Genomic DNA, 9,374 nt, shown 5'->3' on the forward strand with positions numbered 1-9,374 from the left:
TGATAGCGAAGCTGCGCTGACACAACAGTCTCCACTTATCTGGATGCAAAAAGCCTCAAATATTTCACGTTCGCGTTGCTCTACATAAGTGCCTAGAACTTCACAATCTTTAAAAACTGGTTCGCAATCACATTTCCTACAGTGATCTACCAGATGACTGCTCACGGACCGTGACTGCTCACGGTCCCCGATGTGTATGCTGATTGTGTTTTCCCCTGTATATATTGACGTGCAAGCGCAATAGAATATGGTTAGTCAGCGCCGTGTTTGTGTCCTCTCGTCTTCGTCCTGTTCTAGCGCTGTTTCTTCGTTCAAAATTCATTATGTACCAACCAGCCCAATTCAAGACGCTAACGCGAAGAAATTCAGCAGAACATGTCGAGGCGCGCCAAACATTCCAAATGACCGCGTCCGGCATGCGCGCCGCCAGTGCCAGGTGAAAGGCACAGCAACGCCACCACGCGGCAGGTTAAAATTTCCGTACTTTGAGCCACGGCCGGTCTAGAGGCGCGCGCTCGCTCCTTCCCTTACGGCCTGTGCAGCTGCCGGGAGTACAATGGAACTTTTTCTATACAGTCACGACGGCGCGCTCCGCGTGAGGGCGTCGCGAGCCAACCGCCCAAAGCGCGTTTCGCCGCATGCGCTTCGTGTTGTAAACCAGCTGTGCCCGGCCAATTTCTCGTGCTAATTACTTCTTTCGGTTGTAGCAAGCGGTGAAGGAAGTACAGGTGCGTGTGGGGACAGTACACGCAGCGCTACTAGCAACAACAATATTTTTTAAGACCCGACCACCTTATATTCGATGGAGGCGAAAATGCCTGAGGCCCGTGTGCTTAGATTGCTGTGGCTGGAAAATGAATTTTCAGGCTAAATTAAGCGCATCCAGGATTGTTCTGTCGCCGCTGGCGTTGGAAACTTTACAGACGAGACGTACACTGCCCTGCATTTCCCCACAAAGTCCACGGTGGAGACAGTCCGATTTCTTCTGAGAAAAGGAGTAAACTATGTGCTCACGAAGAAATTTAACAGTGATCCTATAGAGGCATTGTTTGGAAAATTGAGGGCAATGTGCGGGGGCAATGACGCGCTAGACGCAATAGCCGTCACAGCTGCTTTGACCCACATTGTCAAGGAAAAGGCGCTACCTTCAAAAGACATGGGCATTCGCGATGAAAACATTGAAGAAGATGATGTTATTGAGGAACTTGAAGCTCTGCGAGAACCTCCTTGCAAACCCCTATTCAGGCTTGGTGTATGTAGATGGTTACATTGCCAAACTCATCACTGATGTCGGTTGCGAAACATGCGCCATGCTAGTGACGACAAACAAAACGAGCAGTCATTTGTACCATCTTCTCCGTCAGCAAGAAGCCTATGATCTACACTACCCAAAGCCGGAGTTACTATCAATGCTGGACACAATTGTGACGTTCTTCGAGAAAGCAGTCAAATATCTTCCTCGAACGAAAATCCTCGAGACTCTGCAATTGACTGTTGAGCCATACCTTGAAGATTCGTCACTTCTGGACTGTCCGGAAGGTGTGGACAAGAGTCACGCGAGAGTGCTGGCTCATATTATTTCTGAAAAGTTTCTCCGGATTCTTATTAAACTACACAAAAAACTTAACAGGTCAGAATGACAGGCCTTCCGGTTTTATTCACAAGCCCTCGCGGAAGCATATCAGGCTGTGACAGACTTGACTCCTTTAAACTGTGATCGTCACTACAGTGTTTTACCAGCAGTGATTTTTTTTTCAGTTCTCCATGCGCATATTGTTGCAGTACCAAGGAAAACATTCTGTTTCTCATTGAAAGGATTCTCTGAAAGTTTTTTTATGTTTCCTTTTCGTCTGCAGCGTGGCCGTCCCCACTATGCAGTGACTTTCACTTTTTTGAAGTATTTGTTTCAATATTAAAGCACGAATTAAGATGCCTCCAACAAAAAATGTGCAATTTTGTTATTTTCAAGTACAGCGATGGCCGGCACATACATTTGAAATAAACATTTCCCAAACCATGATTAAACCGTTTCCTCAACCAAATGCAATGTTCATCCTCTTACTTATTCTCGAAGTTACAGAAACCTAAAAAAAAAAAAAAACAAGGCTGTGTTATAACCGCGTCGATGCTTTGCCGAGCAACAGAAGCGGGCTTATGAGCGGCCTGCGCCACCACTTCTGTAAAGCGGAATTTACCAGAGTCATCACATATACTTGCTACCATGTTTCTATCGCACTGGTACCATGAATAGAGTAACTTCAGAAAGCGCCATGCTAAGTCGGAAGCCGAGCACTCCCTGCGCGCGCTAGCCTCTGCAACGGCCGGGAGTGACAGTTGGCTCGGAGCGCCCCCACGAAATTGCGGTCATAGGTAGCAACAGCCCCCCGTGCGCAGGCCGTAAAGGAAGGAGCGAGCGCGCGCCTCCAGACCGGCCGTGTTTGAGCTTCACTGCGCGCCACTGCCGCGAGCTCTCCCTCGCCCCACTACCCCTATCTAGTACACTCTAGTACAACCTGACAACTCCGTGGACAGTCACAGAATGACTTCAATTCATTAGCCGGGATCGCATCGAAGTGACTCCTTTCCCAGCGGGAGAGGGCGAAGGACCAATCAAAAAAGAGCAGCCGGACTTCCTGCCTTATTATTGGCGGAGATCTAGAAACCCCTTCCCAGCTGTGCATGTGACCCACCTGCAGACCCCCCCCCCCCCTCCAGCAGGAAACAGTTCGTACACAGAAATAGAAATAGGGAATCGTGGTGTTGGCGGATTCGCGACAAAAGGGTAAATGGGGAGGTTGATTTTTCGCTGAAGTATGGTTGTGAAGAGTGAGTAACACGTGCCACTAACAATTTCACGGTGATAAAAAAGGTGACAAAGTCCTAGTAGGAGCGTTTAACCCTCAACCCCCCTTTATCCGTTTAACCCAGATCACCCTTTGTCACTTTACTTAATGGTTCCTCTTTCCTTCTGACTCACACAATTCGACACGCCGTCCCGTCCTTTCCCCCACCACCCCAGTTTGCGCACGTGTCGTTCCTCCTCTTTTGTTTGGGCTGGAGGACAGGGTACGAAGCGTGTGCATGCACCTGCAAAGGTAGGCACTTGTAGCTTTAAAGAAAACAAGTGCGCTTGTCTGAACGTTGGCTTCGTGGACACCTCGCGTTGCAAGGATTTTTCATCGCTTGAATCATACAATGTAATACAATAAAAATATCAAACTACTTACAACACTTATTTTAAACACACATCAAATTATCCATTATTTGTAAATGTGCAAGTACACAATACAACACATAAATATTCTGTTACAGGCATAAATTAAAATTTTAGGATATGCCATTGATAACTTCACTACAACGTAGCTCGATTTAGGACTACATTATTGTTCAATAAGTACATTGCGATCGGGAAATATATGTTCTGTATTTCAATTAGAATGCAATTTGACAAGAATGTTAGGGTAATAATTCTACGAATAGATACTTTCTTACTCAATAGTCCTTTGTTTCTTTATTACTATGAATGTGCAACGTAGGCTCTATCCTGTGTCTTAACTGTGGCAACGGTTTGAAAACTGTTCAAATTTACCTTTATATACATAGTTTTCACGGACATCACCACAGCCACTTCCGCTTTGTTCAGCCGCCATGGTCGGGAACCTTTCGAGACGCTGCTAACCCGGCTACCGTGTTGCGGCAGCTGGCGCGCGCATTTTCCAATGTTGTACTTAGCGCCACAGCCACGACGATTTGTGCGATGTTCGGCTGTCGTAGCAGAAGCAAGGCTTTTGCGAAACCGACCCACAGAGAGTCAGGCACCGGCATGTTTTGTTTGCCGAAGGTTATCACCAAGCAGTGCGAGAGAACGCGGGCTCTCTCAGAAAGGCGCCGGAGCGTTTGGCTGGCCCGCATAAATCGGAAAGACTTGAAGAACTTGGACAACATTCGCATCTGCGGTCGCCAGTTTATTACAGAATGGCAGTAGGCCGCTAGTAGCAGATCTGCGCTTGTACAAATGTGCCACCAGGAGGTAGTAGTTTGGTAGTTGAACTCTCGACGAGCTTTTCTTTTTCATGAACAAAAAAAAAAACGAGTTAGGGTGTCTCCGCTGGCATTTCTGCTAAAGCAACCAATTTAAGCTTGTTTCAGATGTTCACACTTGCACATTGTTAGATGCTCGCCTCTATATTTATTTTTTTTTTGACGCGCTCACTTGCTATGAGGTAAGAAGGAAGGCACTTTCGTGCACGCTTTGCGAGTTTACGGTAAAACTGGCGTGAGCAGTGAGTACGACATACTTGTACGATGATAAAAAGAAAAAGAACTCGACTTTTTTGTTTTTTTTTTTCGTGCGTAAGCATATCAGGCCCGTCGCCAGAAATTTTTTTCCGGGGGCAGGGGGGCACTTGCTGAAGGCCTTGAAGAACACCCATTCTTATTATTTTTTTTCGGTAAAATACTTACAACCATCCAATTGTCAGGGGGGGGGGGGGGTCCCTGCGCCCTGGCTACGGGCCTGAAGCGCGCACAAACTCGCAAGAAGCGGCCTGGGCTGCTGTTTACACACTCACCTCGGCCAACACGACAACACGTTGTGACGGCAACTTCTTCGCTGCAATGTTCTTCACGAACGCACTCGTAAAATAATTGTGCGCATCTAAGGGCTTGTAAGACTTCATTTTCTGCAAGGAAATGCAGTTGGTTGACAGTACCAGGTAGTTTATAATATCTACGTCCGTCGTTGGTGGCAGTACCTTGGCATCTGTGGTCGCGTCTCTTCCTATGCGCAGCTTATACCGGTGCGCATGGCAATTTTCGCTTCATAACGCACTCTGGTGGGTCCTATGAGCTCGTCGAAGTCACCGGGACAAAGTTCCATTTCGTGCACAAGTGTCGCTTGCGAAAATGCCGCCGGAACGTGCGCTGACGCAACCGCACGCTAGCTTTGCGGCTACGGCGTGTGCTCGTAGGCGCCCGGTGATGGCGGCGACTGCTCAACAAAAATTCCGCACGCCGGATATGACGTCACGTGAAAACTACGTATAGATGTGTGTAGATCTTCTTTCCGTAGGTGTTTCGAAGTTCTGCAAAAGTTTACTAGGTGGGCAAGTTTAGCAATGGTTTAGGGTTGGGCGGGGGGGGGGGGGGGGGGGAGGCACCTGCCGTCGTGGTCTAGTGGATATGGTGGTTGACAGCTGACCCTCAATTAGTGTGATCGAATCCCGGCCGTGGTAACCACATTGCGATTTAAACGTAATGCTGGAGGCCCGTTTGCTTACATTTAGGCTCATGTTAAAAAAAACCCTGGATGGTCGAAATTTCCAGAGCCCCTAGCACGGCCTTTCTCATACGCATATCATGGTTTTAGGACGCAAAATCCCAACTATTATTATTGCCTTAACGGCGAGACTTCACTTAAGTCGCTTTTGCTGGGGTGCTTCCCTTAGGCTATTTCGAGTGCAAACCAACCCCAACCACATTTCGCTTGCTTAAGTTGGAGTCCCTCGCTACCTATATACTTATAATGAAATTTGACACTCAGGCAACTAATAAAGACGATAAGCAAATCGGTATCGAAGTTGGTTAAGTATTTCAAACCTTACGAACAGTTTTTGTTTAGAGCAAGTTACCGAGCGTAAGAGAGCGTGCCGAATCAAGGCATCCAGAGGAAACGTTCCAGGTGTGCGGGTCGGTACAATCATTGGTGCAGTCGGGGTAAGCTTACTTTGGAAGGCCGTTTTCGATAGCAAGCGTGGCGCCGAAGGCCCGTCGTTACGATCCCGAGAATTTCAAGGGCAATTTCTGACGGCCAGACGAAGGGATAACATGCGTGGAAAAAGTCTGTGAGTAGGAGGGGAAACACAATGCTTCGTTCTGGGTAGAATTGTTCGTCTCCACCAAGAAATGTTAGTCACTGCAAAGGATTGTGGCCTCTTCCCTTAAGTTGCCGTGCGTGGCAAGCGGCCCCCTCCCCCCCCCCCCCCCTCGGCACATGTTAAAAAGGTACTGACACAAAAATTTTGGCCTCGCGTTTTCTTGCTGCAATGTGTACTGGTGGCTCGTTAGTCATAACATGACACATTCCTTGCTGCAGCGCGCGGCAGATAATTAATTACAGGCTCCTCATTACCCACCAGTGCCAGTTTCGGTTTCAAAAACGACAAGCCTCCGGGTGCAACTATCACCACCTAGCGGCTGCAGCGCGCGTTCACGTCAGCACACAGTACTGTGACGCACTTCCTCACGTTTCGCGAGCAGCCGCCGAGAAGTAGGCTGCCAGAGCAAACGCGGCAAAAAAGAACATGGCGGCTGTGACATCATCATTAACTTGTTGCAGCGTGGTCACGTGAGGAAAGTAGGGGGTCCCCAAGGGTTCCCTTTGAGGGTGTCAGTAGCGCGAGGATGTCGATCGCTTACGCAAGCTTCAAAATTCATTTAAAATAACTTCCAAGCTACATTCGCTGTTGGTATTTTGCAGATGATATACGCATGTTCACCGGAATCGATCCTGCAGGCTATCTCGGCCGCGAAATATTGTGTCAGTACCCCTTTAAAGGGGTACTGACACACTACTGGTACTGGCCTATTGGGCGCGAGGACATAACATGGCGCCACCATGCGGAGGCATTCCTGTGACGTACAAGGTTGGATTTCTCCGCCAGCCCTCTCCCGCACAGCAACGTTCGCGTCTCTCTTATTATTCTCGTTGCACTTGCCTTCGACGAAATAAGTAAAATACTGCGGCGGCTTCGTCACTGGCCATACGAATTATTAAATACCTGCTCTGAAGTAAATGTTACGCTCCTCATAATGCCTTAGACAACGCCCTGACTGCCGACGTCGCCTGTTTTGGCCGCCTACATGGAAGCCACGGGTGCCAAGCGCGCTGCTTTTGTAGAAAATTACGAACCACCTTGTGTCGAATTGAAGCATCAAATGACGTTTAGCGCTTGCTTGCGTCTAATACACATATCTTTGCTCCAAGAAATGCGTGCAATCATTCAACTTCATTCACTGTATGTTAACGTCTAAAAACGGGCCACGGCTGACACGATAAGCATGCTCACATTTACATTACTGTTTAGCACACATATCTCTATGAAGCACGACGCAAGCGGATTCTCCGTTTTGTGGAAAGCAACCAAGCATGCTTAGAGCTGCATGCAGCCGCAACCGTTCTGATATGATTGGAGGCAAACGCAAGAGAGCCATGCGCACGCGCGTGCCTCGTTCCGAGTTGTAGCTAGATAACATTTCACATGAGCACAAGTTTCTCTGCGGCAAGATCTTAATATTTACCTGTTGCTCCTTATTGCGCAAATTTTCTACGGTTTTCCCACGGTGCACTTTCGATCGCCATGGAGCTACATAGGTGTGGAAATTTTCGTTCAGTGACTCAGTTCTCCAGCTTCTACAAAGGGGTCAATCGCGATTGATTTTTAAAATACGGTCCCGATAGGGCTCGATTGCGATAGAATATGCATCGTGTGCCAGCCGGCCGTATTACTTTGCGCACTTGAATGAGCATGCTACAAGGTGTGGCTTACCGTGGTCTAAATGGCAATGTTATGTTTCTATTAAAATACCAGCGTCCAGCCTATACAGCTTCATTGATAAGCAGTATGACACTTCGCTGCTGCTGTTAGAAGGTGAATCAGTGTCACATGAGGACAATTAAAATGGACACCCGAGAAAGAGGGGGGGGGGGGGTACGCAGACAGGGGCGGAAGTTTCGTCGGCGAGACAGGTAACTTTCAGCACAGATTCAAGCAGCACATGTATGACATGTAAGAAAGAAGGTTTCATCGAACAGCAATGGCCGAACACGCTGATGCAACTGGGCGCGAAATAGACTGGAATAGGGCAAGAATAACGGAGATAAAATAACTGGACTTCTCGGCTTCATCTTGAATCTCTGACAATCCGGACAACGGCGCACAGGCTTAAACGTAATGACGGCTACTTCCCACACGTGTACGCATGTTGCTACGTACGTCATATTTTAAAACATACATAACCTGACTGTTTGCGCATTCATTTATCGTTGTGAACGAGGCTCCCGTGCGGGAGCAGAAACGTCTTGCTTTTGTGTTCGTGATTCGTGATCGATGTCTGTTTTAACCCCATGGGCTAGAAATAACAATAAAAAGAGACAGATGACAGCGGCATCATGCTCTTGCGATGCAGACTATAAGAGAAAAGTCACGCCTGGTTCTTTCGCCTACGTAGCTCACTGTGGCACGGAATAGAAAAGTACCAGGCCGCCGGTAACTTTTACTGCACTTTTCCGGATTGTGTAGCCTCTGAGGTGCCGTATAATTAAAGTGAGCGCAAAAGAAGGCTGATCAAAAGGAAAAACGCTGCGAAATCGTGGTTAAAAACAACGCAATCAGCCGTCCGCTTCCCTTCGCCAGAGCGGAGTTAGATCACGTGATCCAATCCTGCACGTCACAGCGATTGCAGCGCCCGCGTCTCTAGTACCTGCGACTAGCACCGGTCGCGTCACCATTTATGATTGGCGGCCGAAAAGCGACTCAAGCGACCGATGTCCAGAGGGTGTACCAACACCCTCTAGCCTAGCTAAGGCCTCTCCATATCCTCCTGTCCTAGCGCCTGCGTCACTGCACTACGAGGGAGCTACTTTGTCGGCGCTTTCGGGAAACGGGAGACAGCATGAGCGAATGTATCCGCAATGCGCCGTGAGTACACCAACGAGCCTGCAGCAATGTGTGTTTCTGAAAAGGCGTCCTCCGCGCCCGTCATACTGTGATGACGTCACTGAGGAATGGAGAGGCCTTAGCTAGTCTAGAGGGTGTTGCTTCTGCCCGTCACCACGCAGAATTCACGTCTGATCGCGTTCGTCATTGCCCACTTAAATAAGCTGACGTCCTGCTCCTACGCATCTGATTGGTTCAGAGATTTGTCACTGTAGTCGCGCGTCTGAATAATCGAGCACTGAGCTCCAGCAATCGCTTTGTGACCAGTCGTTCGGATACTAACGTGGTCGCGCGACCGGTGCTTGTCGCAGGTATCAACGAGCCTTTAAACAATCCACTGGAAAGAAAGTTCGTACTCTTATGTTTACAGTTAAGAGTTCTTAACAGTGAAGCTTCATTGTGAACAAGGCTGCAGTGTGCGAGCCGAGACGTCGAAGTAGATTTTCAGCTTGGTCGTCATCTCCGTTTTCACATACCCTAATATGTTTCCCGTGTCAACTCACAGTAACTGAAGAAATGAGGGCTGGTAGGCGAGGCCACATTCCTTCGCAGCGACTTGCAGACCTTCAAAATAAGGGCATCAATAAGTCTTCCTGGAACGAAACATTCGACTGCGCCTCCCATTGAAAAGCTTTTTTTTTTCGTGAGTGTTAACCA

This window comes from Rhipicephalus sanguineus, chromosome 4, assembly GCF_013339695.2.
Source record: "Rhipicephalus sanguineus isolate Rsan-2018 chromosome 4, BIME_Rsan_1.4, whole genome shotgun sequence".
Classification (NCBI taxonomy): Eukaryota; Metazoa; Arthropoda; class Arachnida; order Ixodida; family Ixodidae; genus Rhipicephalus; species Rhipicephalus sanguineus.